Source organism: Rhipicephalus sanguineus, chromosome 1 (assembly GCF_013339695.2).
Source record: "Rhipicephalus sanguineus isolate Rsan-2018 chromosome 1, BIME_Rsan_1.4, whole genome shotgun sequence".
In the NCBI taxonomy this organism is placed as follows: Eukaryota; Metazoa; Arthropoda; class Arachnida; order Ixodida; family Ixodidae; genus Rhipicephalus; species Rhipicephalus sanguineus.
The window spans coordinates 281,961,282-281,983,500 of NC_051176.1; positions in this window are offsets into that span (position 1 = coordinate 281,961,282).

Below are 22,219 nucleotides of genomic sequence, written 5' to 3' on the forward strand. Positions count from 1 at the left end.
GGGCCATATGAACAGCTCGTATTTCTTGTATAGATGCAAGCTGTAGATGCAAGCTCATATACTGCGATCAGAATGAGCTACAACGGCGTGAGCAAACTGTGCGAAGATCATATTGAACGCTTGTGATCGCCTCAACATTTGCGTTTGCGGTCCGCACACGAAGTCGTCGTCTCGGAAATGCTTGTTGCAAACACGTGCGCGGGACTTGGGTTCGTTGCCCTTTCTAAGCTTTATCAGCCCCACTTCGCGAAGTTTGTTACCCTTCATTCCTTGAGGTACAAGTGAAATTACGCCCTGATCATTCGCGTCAGTGGTGCATTGCGACGCACAGCACTACAGTACCATGCCGCCGAAAAACATTAGTCATGCTTTCCAAGATTTTGTGCTTTATAGATATCAGTGCACGTGAACAGAGTGTAAAGCGAAGCAGATTCAAGTGGGAAACACAAAGCAAAAAACTGTAGGGGTGTGCGAACAGTGCATTCAATACGAATAGCCTTGGAATAGTATATGGCGACCATTTTCAAAACAGCCCGAGAACTTCACAACAACTTTTTTATAACAAATATTCACAAACTTAAAGAATAGAGCATTAGGATTGCTTATTTTAACAGACAAAACAATACCAAATGATCAGTGGCGTAGGCAGAAATTTGTTTCGGGGGGAAGGGGGGGGGGGGCACATCCTTGATCTGAAGTGGGGGCCGGGCAGGCAAGTGTGATCGAGTGTCGAGGGGGTTGGGGGGGAGGGGGGGGGGGAGGGGGGCACGTGACCGGTGTTCCACCCCTTGGCTACGCCACTGACAATTCTGTAAACTGAGTTAAGCTTGTGTACGCAGCAGTGACTGGAGCCTTCGATATATTTTGTAAATGTGGGTACTTGAAATACAACAGTGACTAAAGTCAAGGTGGCGCTTTCTGAAACGTAAAAAAAAAAAAAAAAACTGAAGCGTAAAAATTAAGCACTATTCAACCTAACACTACATATATGGCTAAATATGGAACGAAACAAATAAACCAGTTACAGTAAAATGCCGCTTGAACGAACGTCAGTTGAACGAACTATTCAGTTGTACGAACTTTTTTTGAATACCCCACCGAAGCGCCACTGGACCCAATGGTAACGCATTTCAGTTTAACAAAATTATTGCAGAGCGCACTTCAGTTCTCCGAACATATCTTGTAACACCATCTAATGCCTCTCACGTCATATGCATCAGAAATTGTCTGAAAGAGTGGGTACAGACAGCGCTTTGTGTTTTGAGGACTATGTCACCTGTGACTCTCGCGTTGAGACATGCGTCACTCTGTCTACAATCGAGATTGTAGCGAGTGTCCTACCTCAGGAAGAAGAGGAGGAGGAGGAAAAAGTAACCTTTGTAGAAGAAGCACCAAGGAAAAAGCAGCACTGATGTACTTGGAAAGAGTGAAGTCGTTCGCTGCCCAGCAGAGTGTTGTGCCGGAGAAGGTTCACGAGATCTCGGACACTGACTCAGTTCATGACCACTGCAGTCCTAAGTGCGGCAAGAGATTGCTACATTCTCCAAAACATGCTAAATAAGTAGAAACTCACATTCAAATAAGCAGCACTGGAAATAAGAGGGTTCAAATTTAATTTCAACAACTCATACTTTCTTCAGCTCCTCATAACAAGTTCCAACATGAACATATATATAGTTATTTCAGTTCAGCGAACTGTCACTTTAACAAACGTTTTCCTGGGGCTCCTTGAAGTTTGTTCAAGTGAAGTTTCACTATTACAGCATGGGCATTAACGCCAAAAGTAGGTAAACATCAGCGTTGAATACTGCATCTGCAAGAACAAAAACATCATTTGAGTCTGTTGGTGTTCATGTAGACGTGTACCCGAATCGCACTTCTGAAGCTGAATGCTACCGCATTTCCCACCTTCAGGTATATTATACAAGACGAAGACAGGAACTGACTAATGCAAGCTGCAGCATAGTAAAATCTTTACACAGTGAAGCCTAACACAGTAATAGAAACACATCGATAGAATTACTGGGAATAAAACGCAAGTGCCAAATTTCAATGTGTGTGAGAGGGAAAACTTTATTTATTACGAAACTAAGAACTCGGGCGAGCCCTATAGTCCGGGACAACCGTTGGCTTTGCCGTAGCTCTGATGGCCCGGTCCGCCAGCCACTTCTGGCAGTCAGGATTCGGGGTGAGCAGGGTGGCCTCCCATTCAGCTATGTTTCTGTTATTCTCTGTAATTATCTTTAGCGGGGGATTCACGCAGGTACGACATTCACGTCATGCTACGCAGGACTCACACAAACCGGCTGTGTTGTCCACCTACATAATGTATCGCCAAGAGTCAGGCCAACAAAGCCATCAATCTCGTAATGATGATAGTGTATGGATGACACTATCACTTCGGCGACACTGAAGTTTTAAGCAAAAACGCCTACATCCGGTTATCAACACAGCGGCGATCAAAAGCTTGGGCTGCGTGCATCGCAGTTAAACCATGTTTGTCGAGCTATTGCGCGACAAACCAAGTTGCATGGTCGCAGAATGGTCGACAACACAGTAGTCGTCTCTCCCTTTCTAAAGACTTGAGGATTTCTTTTAAGTGTATTATTGGGTGTGTCCAGATAAGATCGAACACGAGGTCCCGGTCACCATTCCCGATTGTGATGAAATTAACTGCAGGTCTAGGCATTACACCCAGAACAATGGTTTCGCAGTTAGTTTTGCGAAAAAAAAATTTTGTTCGCCTGAAAAAAAAATATACAAATTTTGGCCGCAAAAAACGCTTTTCCGCCAATTTCGTGATTTCTGAAATTTGAGCGCACCTAGGGGAAAAAGCGGTGCACTTCTTCGTCACAATATTTATTCCCCTTAAAGAACAAGTGAAACACAATCTTATGAGGCTATTATTTTCATTGCTTGTCGAAGCACTTCTGAAGAAAAAAATCACAAACTTGGCAAATCGCACAAAATACCTGTATTTCAGGAATTTATTGCTGCAAGCACGTTAAAGTGAGGATAATAAAAATTGTCGATGTCGGTTTCCGTAGATTTCTTGGCGCGCACATGGCTTGACCGGTGACCGTACTTCCGATTGTATAGCACGGGGCACAAGATTCGCACGGTTCAGTCGTTCGCTTGCCATCCCACGGTTGGTCAGAATCCCGCTTTCGTGAGCCGACCCCATGGAGAGACCGCGGGGCGCCGCCGAGAATCCTGCAATCGTCGAAGGGGTGGTTCGCCTTCGGTTGTGGCTGTTGGCTAGCGCCCATGGCCGCAGCTGCCCCGGCCACACAGCCGTGGAGACGTGCGGGCGGTGCGCGTTGTATATGCCTCGGCTGGAGGCCTTGCCCCTGTCTGCAGCTCCGCGTTGCCCTACCGGTGTCGGCGACGGCTGGAAGTGCGATATGCGTTCACAGAGGTGACGGAAGATGAATTGAGCCGTCACTGTCAGCTTTCCAAAAAGACCTACCGCTGGCTGCGCGACAAACTGAAGGCGACTCCGTGCCAGCGGACATTTCACACAGAGCAAGGCCCATTGCGCGCGGCAGCTCTGCGTGAGTGGCAGCGTCCGGAGGCTTGTCGGAAGTGAATAATTCATCGTAATTGTCCAGTTACCTGTCGCAGATACTATTGAGAAAGTGGTTCACGCAATTAATGTTATGTCCCAGTGGAAAGGCTGGATTAGCTTCCCCATATATGACTTTGCGTCTGCCAAAGCCAGCGCCAAGGGCCGAGATGTTTGCATGCGTGCACGAAGCATTCGAATACCGGGTGCGCTCGCCAGTGCCCGCAGCTACGCGTATAGCATGCTGATCGCCATTGATAACCCATCTTGGCGGGTTCAAGCCGCTTCAGAGCTTTATCTATTCGGGCGATAAGACTGCGGTGTTACGAGAAGCGTACAGCGATCTTTTGGATTTGGTTGCATTTTTTATGTTCAGCGGGCCTATACCGTACCACGGAATACTACTCCACTTGCTCCGTGTCATCACGCTTCGGACCGCCGGCTCTGTTCACGTGGAGGGCACTGACGTATTTAGGAATGGCCAATAAGGAGGACCAACACGGAATAGTATTCCGTGGTACGGCACATAGGCCATAAGGAGCGCCGAACTTTCGTTATCTTTTTCACAGAGCGCCCGACCTCTCACCACTGTCTTCGATTTGACACGCGTCTGTGGTTCCTGCACTTCCAATACAGGACCTTCTTTTCTGGGATGTTCAATTTCACTTTCTATTATTCCAATAATACACGGGGCGCCGGGACGCAGATTGCAGCGATAACGGCAGCCATGTGTGAACCATGTGTGAGCCATGTTGGAGCCCGTGACGAAGGGCTAGATCACCGAACGTTATAATTTAGGTGGCCCCAAGAGCCTGCTCACGGGTTTTCTTCCATTCGCTACTTCGTAAGAGTACGCAGACGAAGTGTATACGCGCGAGTCTTTGTTAGCAGACAACGAGGTGATGGGCGCTTGAAATTCTAAATATCAGGCAGCTTCCTCACGCTTGCGACAGTGTTTACGTATACCGAATAAGAATGAAAAGTCTTGACATTAAAAAGGCACTTCAACCATTGCGTGAGCACCCACTAGGCGCCTATAAAGCTTGCAAAATACTGTTAACACATATTTTAGAGTTGAGAAGAACCGGTCAGAAGTTTCTTGGCTATATATGCACTGTGGTTTGAAGGTGGGAAAGACGCTATTTTTTTTCTGCAACACATAAGGTGCATGCGTCTTGTGCTAGAAGAGGAGTGAAAGGAAAGAGAGGCGAGGCCACTGAGCCGTGCTCCTGCAAGGGCTGCGGATGATAAGCGTCATACGCTCCTCCAGAACAAGATCGGTGCCCATCGAGCTCCAGGTCGCCATTTTTTTTTTCTTTCAATTAGAAAAACCGGTGGGTGCCCGGCGGCTCCGTCATTGGAGGCGGACGCTCTATACCGCTTCGCCACCGCTGCGGTATCGTCTGTATCACGAAATGTGATGACGCGAACGTCAAGCGTTGCACCCTCTCCTCCATGACTGTCGTGCCCTTCTCTGCTTACATTTCCGGCTTGAGAGGGGCCCACTTCGTGATGTAAGAGAACGGCTCGCTATCCGAACCGTTATACAATTGCCCCGATATATGCTGCAATAGGAGTTGTAATGCGCATCAGGCACGTAGCCAGGATTTTTTTTTCGGGGGGGGGGGGGGGGGCAAGGCCTAATTGTTCGAAAGAAAGTATTTCCATGGCAAAAATAAAACAAAAGTTGCCCGGGAATATAGAAGGCCGGACGAATTTCGGGGGGGGGGGGGGGCGGGCCCCCCCCCCCTTGCCTACGTGCCTGGTGCGCATATACACCGTATTTCCACGCTGGCAGTTATCTATAGGGCTGCATTTTGGGAGGATACCTTTCACCCATTTCTATTAGTTTAATATACCCCGCGGAGTGCACTATTCTGGCAATAACGCGGCTTGTTGGTATCAGTGGTGTGGACCAATAACAGCATAATATGAAAAGAGTAGTTAGAAAATGCCGCCCCTGCGTTCATTTATTCCATGTCGGAATATTCCATATAGAAGATCAACATGCGGTTGCATGCACGGCTTTAGTGCTCATTGGTCTCTCTTCGCTGTCACACACACACACACAATATATATATATATATATATATATATATATATATATATATATATATATATATATATATATATATATATATATATATATATATATATATATATATCTGTGTGTATCGAATATTTTTTTATTTACATAATGTAAAAGGAGATGTTGACGCACAAATAAGGCGCCGGATACTCCTTGGCCTTTGAGTGTAGATCGAGCATACAAACAGCAGCGCATGTAAAATAAGCACACGATTATTACGAACTCGAGATGCAAATCGTGGAGCGATGACCACTTACGCAACGAGATTTTATACAAGGGCGAAATATACGTACAGCCGGGCAAATAAATTTGACCGGATGGTTATCGTCCAAGGCGAAGATCAGAGCCTTTAGCTTTCCTCGTCGTGATTCCGCCTATATATATATATATATATATATATATATATATACTTGTCACTATCATGTTCAAAGTGTACACCATATGACGACGTTTATGGCGACGTATGGTAAAATCTCGGCCTGCGGTTACGGCCCAGCAACATCGCCACTAGTCCCGTCACTTTTCACGTGCACCTCCAGTTGAACCCATCCACCTCTCTCTCTCTCCCAGCGTCTTCTCAGGAGTCAATGGAGCAGGAGCCGCGTTCTCCTCAGGCTTGGCATCCTCTTTCCTGTACCTTTTGTTTTCTTCGCCTTGCGTTATTACCTTTTCCTGATGCCGCCTTGGCTGCCGGCGTCTTTCCGTGCACCGAACTCCCCCAAACAACCCGAATCACGCGACGTCCTCGACCCCTCTTCGATGCCTTCGCTCCGGTGCAGGGTGGTTGAGGTGTCCACATCAGAGACAGCCCTGCGTCTACCCCACTTTCTTTCCTCGCAACAAGAGTCTCCTCCCCCCGTTCACCCTCACCCCGCACATCCGTTCATGGCGCGTCATAACGTGTCCGTGGCAAGCGCCTTCTCCGCTTCTGTGGCAGATAGCATTGCATTTTTACATACCCGAGTAGAAGCAGGGGAAGTGCAGGCGTCTTTGTAGAAAAAAAGATGAAGAGTGGACGCAAATATATGCTTGGTGTTGCGTTAAATAAGGGTCATGCTGGAAGAAGCGGCGCCTCACATGTTTCTGGCTGACCGCACTACACGCATCCATTTGCTTCTATAGGTATACAGCGAATTTCTACGATGAGAAGTAACGGAGAAGTTTACTTCCTGAATAGAAGGAAGAGAGAATAACGAGCAGAGGGATATCCAGACCAAACACGAAGATATTCAGAGTTCACGCACACGCTAGAATTTTGACTCGTTCCAAGCACCCAGCAAACTCATGAATAAAAAAAAATGGAGAGAGAGAGAGAGAGAGAGAGAGAGAGAGAGAGAGAGAGAGAGAGAGAGAGAGAGAGAGAAAGGACAGTTTCTCATTATTCGGAGGGAGCCAAAAAGTGAGCCGGTGACCATCACCAATTTAATTTGATTTGTTGAACAAAAACGGTTCTTTCTTCTTTCGATAGCAATTACGGCACCGGGCACCCATGACATCCAAGCATACGCGGCGCGCCGGGCCTTCTGACACTCCCTGCGATCCTGCATGGCAAGTGCACGGCGGCAGCGACGAAAGGGAAAGAACGAGGGAGTTATCAGGGCGACAGCGGTCGGTATCTTTAGCGCAGAATGGGCACGAATGTCCTATCGATGCCTTTATTTTCTCCCTCATGATAGCTTCGTAGACCTTTTCGGAGCGTTGCTTTATTATCGGGGAGGTTGAAACGCTCGGCATTCGTGAAACCAACGACAAAGAGAGTCCTGTCCCTGCCATATTGTTTGCTCTACCGTCTGATAGCTGACAGCGCGCTTAACGCCTTAACGTGTTCTGCTTCTTGTTGTTTATACAGTAATTCTATTTCCTGCGTAACACCATGACCATCAAACAACATCTTTGTCGAAGCACGAGGGCCGTTGCAAACGTGACACCAGTCTAACTTAAATTGTGGCGTGGTCGACTAGTAACAGCTTCACACAGCATCGCCTCAGGGCAATATGTCTGTCGTGGCATCGCTTGCTTTCTATCGCATCGCCCTTATGCTATGGTCGCCATGCGGCGCCTTCATTGTCTTGTGCGAACGATGCAGGATCGCGGAAAGGGAGGAAGTCAACACAAGTAGCGCCAAGTGCGTGCCGCGTGTGTGTGTCCTGCATATAGCACCGCTGCAGGCTGATGGAACATGCAGCTGGCGCACGCACACCCCTGCCGAAGCCACTAGCAAGAAGCCGGTCGGGCCGGCCGCCGCGTGCGGAGCGCTCCACTACGGCCCACCCCCGCCCGTAGTGAGTGGACTCTCCCGGAGGGGGCGCCTCTCTCCCCTTCGTCGACGAGCGAACAGACGAGTACAGAGAGAGAAGCCGCTGGAAAGAGGGAGAGCAGCCGGCGTTTTCGGTAGGGCGCACCGCCGCACCAGCGGGCGCCGGGCCAGTCGCGAAAGTTGCTTTGCGACGTCGTGGTCGTCAGTCGTGTGCCAATCATGGACGTTGTTGTGCCTGACCCTTCGACCACACCACACGGACTGCAGCCCGGGTTGGTCGAGCAGAGGATTGCGTAGCCTGGACGACGCAACACCAGCGACGGCCCGCCGCCGCCGTCGAGGGAGGCAAGTTTTGTTTTAAGACACGCGCGTCTGTTTGTTTGTCGGGGGATTGTTGTGTGGGGTCAGCGGGGGTCGAGCTCGCTGCGGCTGCGCTCCTTGGCAAATATGCACCAGCCGCGGCAGGCCTGTCCCACGAGATGTCAAGCGCACGGGCCGTCGAAATGCGAGCCTGTCTGCGTCAGTCAACCTTTAGAACAGCAGCCCGCAACCGGCGTGGTCGCAGACGAGGCTCAGCTGCTCGCCGCAACCCTATCGGGAAAGAGGAGCGGAGAAAAGTTTGCGTACTTCCGCGCTCGCTCGGAGCGCGGCATTTGATTTTGCGTCAGGCCCAGACAAGTGCGTGTGGTGGGCGAAACCTAGACGCTGCTCGTCGTGGGTGCTCCGGTTCAAAGGCTAAGATTGCGGGACGTGCCTTTCAAAAGAGAAGCGCGTTTTCAGTGACCCACATGCAGGGCCCATTATTTACGTAGATAGGCGTCCCACGCAAAGCAGTGTTCGCGATTGATTGTGACTGCCGTCGTTTCCTTCCTAAATCGTTTCGAGGCGGCTCTATTTTCCCTTTCGCTGCTGCTGCTCATTGTGATCGCAAACACCCGCTTTGCGCCTGTCCCTCTCCTACCGACATCGTGCGAACTACGGCGACGACTGTCATTGTGCGTGGGGCAATCTTCTCGCCGGTCGGGCTGGGTTCCAGCGAGCGCGCACACGTACCGTAACCGCGATTCGTGCCGGCCAGCCTGCCCGCGTGTCGCCTTTGTCAAAAGCTGCGATATCGCATTCGCACGCATGCGGCGGCGACCACTGTCGCCTGTGCGATTTCTCCGCGGTGATGCAATTCGTTTTGACCGCTTTCCCTAGCGCGCTTGTTTTCTTCCGATGGAGGAAGGAGGGGAGAAGGGGTGGTTGGACTAGGCATCGGAAAGATAGCTGACCTCGATCTTTCCCGGTGCCTGTCGTCGCTCGGCCCGTGCCGGACGTCGGGGCATGCCTGGTGAGGGCCTCCGACAGACCCCGTGGGGGGGTGAGTCAAAATATGAGTCAGGCGAAGACTTGGCCGTGTGCTCGCCGCCGGCTTCCGGAGCGGCAGCCTCCGAGATGAAGTGATGATACGTCGCCACAAAGGCGCCGTGACGCGTCTTGCGCGCTATCTCTTTTATGCAGCAACCCTCGAGGCTTTTGATGGAAGTAGCAGACGCGATTCTATTGAAAGATGCATCATTGCAAAAGATTCGAGGAGGCGCGACGTCGGGCCTCCTCATCTTTCGCGAAAGAAACATCAGGGCGCCATGGTCGGATGCCTCGGAGAAAGAACAAACACTTCCGCGCTGCGTCGTTAGGTGGAAATCGTTTTCCTGCCGGCGTTTATTTTCTTCTCTTCATTGCTGCTCGCAGCGATTGTATTCTGCAGCCCTGATGCCATTGTTACCATTGCCTTCCGCAATGGGATGCGTAGCTTCCATCGTGCATGCGCAACCTCGTTTCCGACCGGAGCCGGTCGAGTAGGAAGCGCAGTGCTTGCCCATTTCTCACGTGTTTGCGTTACTCGATCTGAATTTGGTGGTCTTGTAGCACTTTCTCACTGTCGCACGTACAGTGGCTCCTTGGCATTTGCTTCTAGCCTTGAACACGAGATCACCGTGAACGATAGCGTACATCCGTGGTGTTGTTTCTGCCCTCCACCTTGCCCATACTGCACACGTTCATATCCAGGCTGAAGTTTCAGCAGATGACACATTGTTTGCAAACACCTCAAGGAACATCGTTCCTGCATTTCGCTTTCGTAAGCACTCGCACCCAACTATATTCTAGGCCCCGCTGCGGTGACAGTGTGTTCTCCGAGTACTACAATCACCCGTATTCTAATCACATAGTCACGACCGCTTCATCTTCTACTTTTCAAAAGCGTGTTATTGATCACCTTAAATACTAAAACATTCTTCACTGCTTACTTTTTAATCTAAATAGAACCCCACCCATTATGCAATGCCTCCCAGAGGGGGGGGGGGGGGGGGCTTTAAGGTTATAAACAGAACTGAACTGAACAATGTTTTGTAGAGGCAAGTAAAAGGAGGTTAACCAGACTGAGGCCGGTTGGCTACCTTGCACTGATATAATAATAATTTCTGGGGTGTTACGTGCCAAAACCACGATATGTTTATGAGGCACGCTGTAGTGGAGGGCTCCGGAAACTTGGACCAGCTGGGGTTCTTTAACTTGCACCTAAATATAAGTAAAGGGGCCTCTGGGTAAGTAAGGTAAGGAGTCACGTCTGACTAACTGCAGCATTACGTGAGGCACGAAGAATAAAGCTCTCATTGTTTTGGTGTCAAAATATGGAAGCTTGTCTACCGAAGGTTCATTCGAGCAGTATACTACATGTTTAGAACAAAATGCTGCCCATAATTAAAACTGCTAAGTTGTGCGGCCCGGGAGAGGGGCCGCATACCTTTGCAGCGCGGGGCGCGCATGCGGCGCTGCTCCATGCATGAGAATAGTTAGTGTATGTTCGTTATACACTACGTGGGAAGTTGTCGAGTCATAGATGCATCGAGATCTGGGCAATCGCGTCATTGTAATCGCGTCATTGTAAAACGTTGAGTGCAACAACATACGACATCTTAAAAAGAAAGAAAGAAATATACTAATTAACCCCTGTTTGGTATTCGGACGGACATTAAGAAAACTGTGGTTGTTATCATGATATTCCACGACGAAGGCTTCCCCAATGGTATCCGTTTACCCTGCCTTGCGCGAGCTGATTCTATTTTATTCCCTCGAACTTTTTAATTTCATCTCTGCCGCTCTCGGCTGCGTTTCACATCCCTTGGTATCCACTTTCACTGACCGATGTCTTAATGTCAGCTATCATTTAGGCTCCAAGTTTCTGCCTCGTCGGTTAGTACTGGTAGAATGCTGAGGTTGTGCACTTTCCGCTTTAGGGACAGCGGTATATATCATTGCCACTCATGATGTGGGAATGTCTGCCGTATGCTCTCCAGCCCATTCTTACTCATTTTTCGGTGAATTTCCTTTGGATTAGACGGCGTCCCTCTTAGTAACTGACCGAAATATGCATACTGTTGTACAGGGTCCGGTTGTCAATCGTGAACCACCCGAAGTATGTCCCGTTCGCTCTGTGCATATGCATTATACAAAAGACAGCGAGGTAGCTTGTTTCTTTTTCAGCAAAGGATAATGTATAATGCGAGTAACAAAATCAACGCATTCAATACAGCATACCCAGTAAAAAGTTATTAGATAACGTGCTTAAGCCTTCGTTGAGCGTCGTCAGCTAATAACAACATAACACTTGAGGACTTTGTGCGTGGCCGCGGAATATACCTTGTTTAGAGTGTGCAGAGCAACGCGAGAACGATAGCGCCTTGAAGTAAACTGCGCACATGTCCCACTGATCGAAATTCCTCCGCCAAATTGTAGATATCGTATTTTAGGGACAGGGCCAGTGCACTGCTGCCCCCCCCCCCTCCTCCTCCTTCGAGTACAGCGGCGGACGCTTCCCCGTGTTCGTCAGATGTGCCCTGTCACACGTGAAATGGTGTCAGGGACCAGATCTATCATAATGACTGCAGTTGGTATCCATGCAAGCTACAAAATAGCGTGAGGGGCCCCGTTAGGCGACGAGAAGGAATGTGAGACGAGTGACGACACCACCTGGCCCACCTTATTTTGTACGGCGTTGCACCGGCAGGGTCGCATCGTCGAAAGCATTCAAGACCAACGGGTCAATTGTTAAAACAGAGAATCAATCCGCGTTTCCAAGAGAGTCGCCACCAGCCACTCAATCGGTCTCAAAGCTTCCAAATCGCTGTCAAGAGGCCCACAGATTGTACGGGATATGACCATTATGTCTACAGTGGTGACAGCGATGTGATTGTCCAAGTTTCCCAACAGTGACACAATATGCTCCTAGTAGGAAATAAGATGCAATATAACATGGGAAGAAACAGGCAGTATAGGGCATAGCGTCAACTGCATATCCCAGCAACAAGCTATACTAAGTGGCAGAAGCGGTGAGACATGCCATCACCCAATATCAGAACAGCATTATGTTTCCACCATTTGTTAGGCCGTTAAATTCCTGCCCTAGGCATCGACGTCATGCGCGAAAACATACCATGAACGTTGTTTCCGCTATGTTCTTGCGCATATATACTATACCTTTTGAGATCAACTTTGCGTTAACCACGTCCAGTGCTTTATGATCTACTTGCCGGATCTGTTTTAAATGAATGCATCCACTTCAGGCCACTAGCAAGGTGAAGGCAGAACGACAGGTTCTGAAGGCAGCACTTCATCTGCAACGCGGATTGAGCTTGTAGCTGCGGCACCTGTTGGCCCGTGGAAAGACAGCGGTTGTGCGATGCGCAACACAAAAGCGCTATTGGTGTTTTTGAGAAACACTCGACTCAACGAAAGTTTGTGAATGACTCTCTTGTGTATATACGTGTGCTTGAGACTGCACGTACTATTTGTGTGTATATGTGATCATTGTATATAACATAGTATATATCATAGATTAGCACCTGGAGTAGCAAGCCAGGCGATAAACCAGGCTAACGTCTCCGGGAGTTTCATTAACGATCTCTCACTCCTTAGATAGAAGGAGCAAACATTTCCATGCATAACCAGCGCGACCATTTTTCACAATTTGCATGCCATAGTAGGCTGTGCAACTATGTGCAGTAATGATCAAGTAATCCCGCATAACCAAACGAGCTTTTTGAACCGTCAATTCCTGGCGCTCTTCAACTTGCAATATTTAGTGTGGGCCAGCGCTGGCTTTCGGGAACGGTATGGCCGTCGTGTTGTGCGCCCGAGGGTCTCGGAAGCGTCGCCGAGCGTGATCTGACGTCGCGACGTCAGACTGCTCCCAGCGCGTCTCCTCTTTCCCTGCTCCTCTGTGCTCCCGGCTGCAACCCGATCGCAAGGGTTGCCGTGAATTCAAGGTGAGAGAGCGGTTCTCCCCGTCGTCGGATCTCACGCGACAGAACATTTCCATAATGAGAGCCGAGGGAAGCTCTCGGGATTTCTTGCGAGTGTCCGGTGTCATGCCCGCGTCGTTGGGTCGGCAGTAGATTGCGTGGCATACCAACGTTAATTGCGGCCTGGCAGCAGTTGTGGAACTCGCTGGTGTCTTGGCGTCTCTGAGGGCTGTTCGTTTTCTTTTTTTCGGTTATCAAACGTGTTATAAGTGCGCGTCCGGGCATGAAAGAACCTGTCGTAGGAATAATAACTGCAGCGACCAGGGTGAGCACCCCGGCTATGCTGCGACCTGAACTGTATATTTAGTATGCGCAAAGAATATCTCTTTTTTCCTTCCTATTGTTTCGAGAACAAATAGAGGGAAATAGCAAATACGAGCGACGACGATAAGCGCTGGTTTTCTTCCGCTGAGTCGGCTTATATGGCAGTAAACCTTTTGGGTGCCACCGTGGAAGGAAGAAGTAGTGTGTGTGTACAGCGCTGACATTTCGCGGCGGAGGTTTTTGTTTTGAGGAGCGCGGGGCGGAGGAGAAGCGTCTGTTTCCTGGCAGCCTGACCGAGCGGAGTGCGAGCCCCCGTGTTTCAACACACGGTCGCTCGCCTGTTCGAGTTCTAGCTCGCCCCCGCTGCCAGCGCTCTTGCCGCGCGCTGTTTTCATTCGGAATCTCTCGATTCCCGGCGCGCGCGCGCGGGACCCCGGCTTGTTTACCCTGGATCGGGCCAATCACTCAACGTGGGGCGCGGCCGAGAAAGAACGCGGTGAGGAAGAGGCGCGTTTCGCTCGGCGCGCTTCCAGTGAGTGAGTCGGCCCTGATTTCCTGCGAGGGAACATGTCGTCTTGTGCCACCGGGGTCACACACGCTCGCTGCCGCGTTTTCCAGCGCGGGTCTGAGCGCGCCGGCTCTAGCTGTCACCCCCTTCGCCAACGCTGCTTTCCTTGATGGGGAAGACCCTGTTGACGAATGCGCATGGCTTCAGCTAAGCAATCTTACCGGCACGTGGCTTAGTGGCAAACACGCGAGCATGTATACGAAGGGTCAGCCACGTGGGCAGAGGACTCGCTCTTTGTCTTCAAGTGCAGTCGTCTTGTGGCTTTTTCTTTTTCCGCGCTGCACGAAGAGCCGTGATTGTGCACTGTCGGCCGCATTGCCCAGGAAAGAAAATGGCACTGCACTGACGATCTCGGGTAAAGGAGATTTAGGCTAATCTTCTTCAAGTCTTGCGCGTTGTTTGTACAGTGTGGGTCGTGATTTCTTTGGAATGAAGCTAACAGAAAAATCGCTCACAGTTTGGTAGAGGACGCTGAAAATGACTTTGTACTGCTAAGTCCATACCTACATTTTCAATGTGAATGTTTTCCTGTCGTAAGATTGCCACTGAATGATGACGAAAAAAGTTACGCCACTTTTGCACCTCGTGGCACAACAAGCTCGCAGCGGAGACTCGCTCGCGAGTAGTACTCCTAAGTGAGGTTATTTCGGTCGACGCCCGCGCACGCTTTCCGCGAGTCCTCCGCAACTCAGGCCGTCGTTCTACGCCGAGGCCTGATTACAGAACGTATCTGACTCGAATACGCTTACTCTCAGAAAGCGTTCCGCGGGCACGCACGGCTACGAATATATCGCAAGCGCGCGTGCAGTGCTGGCGTTTCCGGAAGTGATCCCCCGGTCGGCGCGGAAGTTTCTCCTGTCCTCATCGTCAGCGTGCTTCGCTCGGTGGGTTATCCTCGTGGCCGGCAATCGCATTAAAATTACTGCTAATGACGCGCACATGACGTTGCCGCGGCGTGTGTTTGCTTTGGCCGCAGTGCCTTGGAGCGGGTGCCGACCTCGCCCGACGGTAACGAAAACAGAGCGACGAAGGAGGCGCGGCGCATGTAATCCGGCGCGTGTCTTATTCCCGCGCTCTGGAAACAGGATCGCCGCAGGAGCGATGTCCCCGTTGCTCGCGGCTAATTGGCTGATAAGGGAGCGCTCGACGACGGGGGCGAATCACTCGCCTTCTTCCCCAGGGAAATGTCGGAGAGGGGAGCGTCATTGACGATGATTTTGGCGATGACGGCCATTCGTGCTGAAGATATTTGCGCGGGCGTATCGTAATAGCATCCACGGTGATTGCCGCCGGTTGGGGAGTCGCCCGCCCTTCTCCCTTCCTCGCTATATCCCAAGCCTGTAGGAATCCAACGTCACGAAATGAAGGGCCCTTTGATCCGACTAGAGAGCCGCCTCTTGCTCGCGCCTTGCCTGTCGATATCCGGGCACTCAGTGCAGCAGGATCGCCGCTCTATTCCTGCGTGCCGGCATCCGCGTTACTCCGGATTCGATATGCCTATATGCGCGCAGAGGCTGCAGCGCCGGCCATCTGGAATTTATACCTCGTAACATCTCCTATGAATCGTTGGTTTTAGTAAGCTCGAGCATGTATTATAATTAACGTGACTGTTCTTTTCTGGGAACATAAAACAAAGGTTTTTACGCTGCGGTGCGGATCAAAAGGAGAAAAAAGAAAACGTCATTATAGATTTCTTGCGCCCTTATAAGGGATCACTTTCGTGAAACATTTTCTGATCCATCGAGCGCCAACAAGCAGTCGCACTCTCGAATATTTTTTTACCTTTGTCACTCGTACACTTAACGCAGCAGTTCCGTTATCTGCACGGAACTTTTTCCATCGTCTTAAGATGCTTCTTCTAAGCGGCTCCGAGTAGTCGGTTATTAATTCCGAACCCCGTGACAGCGGCCCCACGACTAAGACAGCTGATTGAAAACAGAGAGTCTTTTTATGATATGTTGCCAACTTCTCGAAGCCGAATATCGCAAAAGAGGCCGACTATGCAAACGGAAACATCGAATCAGACAGGCGTCAATTGTCTCGCGTTTGAACCCTAGAGTTACTATTAGGTTCCTTATTGACACACGAGTGCCATATACAAGCTCGCTAACTGTGCTTGCGTGGCACATCGCAACAGGTTCAACAGCTGCATATGGATGAATAGCTCCCACACATCTTCTCCACGTTTATACCTTTTATAGCTTCCGCGTCTCCGGGCTTGCTTTCGCATCAAGTAGGACATAGCGAACGTGCGCCGCTTCCCGTCCGATTTCGCTCGTTACCGATGCCACAGTCGTCTGGAATTTGGTCGGTGTGGGCACGAAAGGAAAACGCACGCGCTGCGCATAGCTCGCGTATACGTACAAACGCGCACCGACGCCAGGTGTTTTCCCGCTGTGCGTGTGGGAGCGTCTCTGTGTTCGCAACCGGTGGCGGCGCCGAAGGGTGTCGCCGCGCGCTGCCTGCGCTACCCTGCATGCAAGATGCCGCCGACGGCGGCAGCCGATAAATAATTGCGTCACGTGCCACCGGATTTCCACTCGAGCGCTCGGATGGGCGCCTGCTCCCTGCGGCAGCGCGGGCGTTACAAATTTAGAAACGGCAAAAGGCAGAGCTCTTCTGTCGGGTTCCTTCGACTCCGCGGGGCACGAGCGACCATTCCGAAACCGAAGCCACCAAGACGCCGGCGAGCGCCTGCTGCACGTCCGGCGATACGAAAGTTCTAGTCGCGGCCACACCCGTGGGGAAGACGCCCAGGCATTCTTCCACTTTTACAGCTTCGGTGTAGTGGACCCACAATAGCCCGCGAGGCATTCGTCATGGGTAGTTGTCGCAGCGCCCTCAGGCGAAGGCTGTCGCCGAAATCTGCTTGTTTGAGTGAGCGCCGCCCCTGTATATAGCGTTTTCTTTGCATTGAGCACTGCAAGCGCGGTCTAAAATTTTAGCTTGAATAATTTACGACGTTCGTCTTGGTTGCTTCGTTTTATTCGTCCTTATATATACAAGATGAAGGAAAACAGAATTATATACGCCGTATTGCGCTGTTGTGCAACTATGCATTTTGCCCTTTCCGTGGGTGCGCGTGCGGTTGTCGGACCAAGCTGCACTAGCTGAGGTGATGCAACCTAGGCAGCAAAACGGTCGCTCAACATCTGCGCACAAGAGTGTCTTCTTTGCGCTCGACATTGAAACCTGTGCATGGTCGCTCAAAGGGCAAGAAGCTCGCCTGCCGAAGACAGACCTCTCTTGGGATGCCAGTCGTCACAGTCTGTGATGGCAGTGTGCATAATTCCTTCCTGATTCGTCTACGGTTCTCACTTCGCTATACAAACTGTCCGTGTGTTATAAAAGCGGACATAGCGTCTTTGTTTTCCTTCCTACACGGTCAGCTCTTCTCCCGTGTATATTCAACTGGGTCAGTGCCGTGCCCGAAAAGCTTGCGCACCATGGGAGCCGCACCGACGCCCCTGTTTTCCGCCTACGGATGGACAATTAATACCGCGCCTTTGTCCGACCGCTAATGGGGACGCCACGGGAGCGCGCCGCCGAGCGTGCGTTGTTCTGCTGCGTACCTGCTTGGCGCCCTTTCGCCGCTCGCGGGATGCACCTGTATAGGGGCTCGTGTGTGCTCGCAGTTCACCTCTTTTAGCAACGGTTTCAACGCCAGGGCGGCAGCAAGCGCGCCTCGCAGACCGGTATCGGTGAGCATGCAGCTGCGCTCTGATCTTCCTCTGCCATTCGTGGTGCCGCTCCATTTAACTGCGAGTGCTCGAAATCTGGCTAGCCTTGGCTGTCCGCCCATCCGTTCTGTTACGCTGACGAGACCGTTGCGGTCATGGGAAACACAGAACGACGATTTTTGTCGTCGTCACGCCACCATCAGAGAAAGAAAGCGAAACCATTGATATTCGAAGCCATATATATCAATGATGTGCATCCGAGAGTCGAACGCGCCAACCACTGAGCTATCGCGCGACAAAAGTGCTGGACAATTATTGCGAGGCTTTGCGTCGCATTCAGGCTCTTATAGCAGGGGCGTCTTTGCGTGCATTTGGTTGGCCAGAACGAACAGTACTATACTACAGTGGACAGTAGCATTACATCATGTGCTCCGCATAAGGAATTGTTCTTTATAAGATGGCGGTGCATTTGCGCGCGCACTTCTTCGTTGTCGTGCTGGACGTTGTCGGCATGAGGGAGGCGTACAAGACGATGGCGAAAACGGTCTCAAAATACCTAATATAAGGTGCACCGTGAATAAGGTGGTTGGTGGGATACATCGACTACACCACGTGTAGTCTACATCACGGGATTTACAGCGCTACAAATATACAGGGAAAATGAAATCGCTGGTGGCACAGCGTCTATTCGCTTATGACATCAGAAGTAGAAGCTTTGGCCTTAAACTTGATTAATCCCCATGCGGGACCTACAAAACGAACCAGTGTCTGAGAAGCAAGAAGACTTTAGCGAGGCAACTTTATCCTCACCTCCAGCCTAAATATTGATTAATAATAATAATAATAATAATAATAATAATAATAATAATAATAATAATAATAATAATAATAATAATAATAATAATGGTGTAAGGCAACTTCGAACTTGAAGGTGTCATCTCAAGTGACACGCTATAGTCACGTCTGGCCTTGGACGTCGTCGGTATAATGAACGATGTAAACAATTCGGCAGTTTTCTACAAGTTTTCGAAGCTTCTTACACCAACCACAATGCCAAGTCACCTTGATCGCACGCACAAAAACGAAAATTAACATGATGCACCAAGATTAGCTCACAAAATATATTCAAATCTAATGTTTTGAGCATTCTTGAAAGAAAAAAAAGAGGTTGATGGGAGGGGGGGATTGCTAACGATAAGATTCCATGATGCAAACAAACTAGTATTCTACGCAGAGATGTCTGTGAGTGCTAAAGTCTGTGCGCGCTTCCTGTAGTTACCACGGAGCACGATGGTGACACATTCACCGACGAGCTTTCTGTCGGTCCATCCTTGTTCAAAAACTGTTATTGCATGGTTTAAGGCGTCTAAGTGTAAACTCGCTGCTACCCGCACTTTGGATACCTCTGATTAACACCCCCACGCTCACGCACGAATCGCCATTCCATTACTGGAATCGCATACAGCGTGCGTCCCTGCTACACGGTCGACAATGAGCCGAAAATAGTTGTATTCCGAAAGAGCCAGTTGAAGCATATATTTAGCCTGAAGCCCCTGCTGCCAGTTTGTTTACGCTTGCGAATATGCTGAATGTAATGGATGTTCTCGCAGCATCCAATATAATACTTCGTTCCGTTTGTACACTTTTAACTGAGAGGTCGCATTGGCCAAGTGGCACACTATTGGCATGAAACGTGCTGCGGCGCGCGTGCAACCAAACTATACACCGAGCAATATACGCTCGGTGTAATTGTCGAGTGCGTAATGTTCAGCCGCACTCGGATCCGAAGGCATCGTAGCAGGTCAATTAATGGCATTTGTTTCCTTTACAGCTATGCCATCGAGGCACGTACGAGTGTCGGGACAATGGCCGGAAGCCTGTCTTGCCACCTGGCTGCTAGCGGCAATGCTTGCGTGACGATCGCTCCTCATGGTTTCTCTCCTGAGGCTGCAGGAAAAGCCGACCGGGTGAATTAAGAGTGCAGCGACTCATCGGTCATGGCCGTCGCCAGTATCGCATCATCCTTTGGTCACGGACGTAGTGCATGTCTGCTTGAGCGGGAACAAACAAAAGTTAAGGCAAGTATTTGACTAAGATATCCTGCCAGCATCTTTTTTTGTCCCCTATCTGTCGTCGACGCAAATAAGCACAGCAGCCGAATGAGCAGCGGGGATTCCAGTCTTTTCTTACTCAGTTTGGTAACTGACCTCGAACGAGACCTAATTGCCAGCTTAATGCTGATGGTACCAGCCAGTCGAGTCTACACTTCGACCGTGCGTTGCTATGAAGCATCGAAGCATGCGCTTATAACAGCCGCTGCTAATCAGCTTCGTCAGGACGTCGCGCGTGCCGCACACCGGCACTTGATTTGGCGCCCTTGTCCGCCGGGGGTGCGGTTTCCCGTTCGGGTGTTGTATGCGCAAACACTGCGACTTGTTTCTGTGGAGAATGCAGACTGTTTCGCTCTCCGCATGCGGTCTCCTTAACGCCTGTGGATGTATTTCCATTTGGCGTTGGTGAAATGCCAAAGCGGGCATCTTTTGACAAAGTAGAAACCTCGGCGCGGCTTTTCGCACTGTCCTCGACCGCACACGCCGCATCTTTCTCGAGAGGTGGCAGCTCCGAGGTGACCTTTTGTTGCAATGTGGTAAAAAGAGTGCGCCTAGGGGTAGGAAAAGGGTCGAGTAGTTAGAATAAATAGCGCCCGCCCAGTCCGCCGGCGGGTCACGTCCACACGCTGTCGCACTCGGTCCGCTCGTGGAGTGACTCGCGCGGCGAGTGCTTCTTCTTTGGTGGCACGAAACCGCAGTTTTCGCCCGTTCTTCGGCGAGCTTGGCAAAGCCTTGTGGCGCGTCCTTGACACGGAATCGGCGTTGACGGGGCCGGCCCTTGCACTTCTTCGTCGCCCAAATCTGATACACGGCTGCAGAGCCAGCTCAGGTGACGCGACGCGGCGGCACGCGTGACGCACGTTCGTCAGGGTTGCGTAAACTGGCCCCGATTCCGCGCCAGAAGCGATACATCACCGCCGCTTTCGATGGCACCGCGAGTGAAGCGCGCTGCACGCCCGCTCAATGGGGCGCCACCCCATTCATAGCAGCTTTTCGGCCATTGCCTCCCCGCCGCAGCCTGTCGCGTAGCGATCCGGTGGAATGGCGCCTGTGTGTGCGTACTGTGTAACGCCTGGCAAAATCCGGGCAGCACTTGTGAATATGCGTTCACGTTGTATTTGCTTCGATGTCATGAAGATTCGGTGGGATGACCGAGGTGGTACATCGGTTTTAAGGCTCATTCACACCGGCGACTAGCAACGATCGCGCGACAAAGTTAGTCTCGCAAACGGTCGCAAATGGCCGTTTTGGTCGCAAAGCGACTGCTTTGGCTCAGTCGCTGGCTGCTCGATTTTTCAGTCGCGCGACTGCAGTCGCAAACCTCTGAACCTATCAGATGCGCAGAAACAGGACGTCAGCCTATTTTACGGGGCAACGGCAATGCGAGCTGTATACGAGCAGACGTGAATTCTATGTGGCGACGTATATAGGTCGCACGCAGGTGTGAACATCGGTCGCTTTGAGTCGCTTTTTGACCGCCAGTCGCAAACGGTCGCGCGACCGGTGCTAGTCGCAGGTGTGAATGAGCCTTTACGCTTGAAGGATGATTTCTTCGCACGTGCGTTGTGAACTCATTGATGTTCTTGTGCTTTCGACCTTTTATCCTGTGTATCCCCTTCCGCGGCGCAAGGTAGCAAACCGGATATCGCAACCTGGTTAGCCTCCTTGTTTTCTCCAGTCTCGCCCTCGTCATGCAGATTTTTCAAGTTTCTTAGCGAAATGATGGCGCATTCTGGAGAGGGTGTGTATACAGCGCTAACCTCGGTGTTCCGCTGCGTATAGCCCAAAGCACGGTGGAAGAGTCCACAGACAAGGAGAGTCGTCGCGCGATGATATGACGACACCTCCTCCCTTTCCAGTGGCGAGGGCAACACACCGGGCGGAGCAAATGCCCTTGTGAAACAGGCGTCCTTGCGTTCTCTCTTCAAACGGGCTTAGAAGCGAGGTTGGGCATTCCGAAAGCCAAGTAACGAAGACCGTTACGTGCACGCGCCGTTGACGTCGACTGAGCGATGCGGTTTTAACGCGCGTATAGTTAAGCAAACCTGTAACCGACTTGCCTTGACCGGGAAGATTTCACAAATACAAGACCAACAACGACAGAAAAGGACGGAGTGGGTACTCGTATCTGTCGAGTCGTTGTGGGTAAAGAGGGGGACATTTCCTAGCTTTGCCTTTCGGTATAGCTTATCCGCCCGGAAAGATCTCGCACGTACCCGTCGCGTGCACTCCACGCTCCGACCCGAAGCCGATACTCGGATCGAGTGTAGAAAAGAAATTCGATTAATGCGGTACTGCGTACGTGCGCGGCATGCATCTGCAGCGGGGAACAACCCTGGT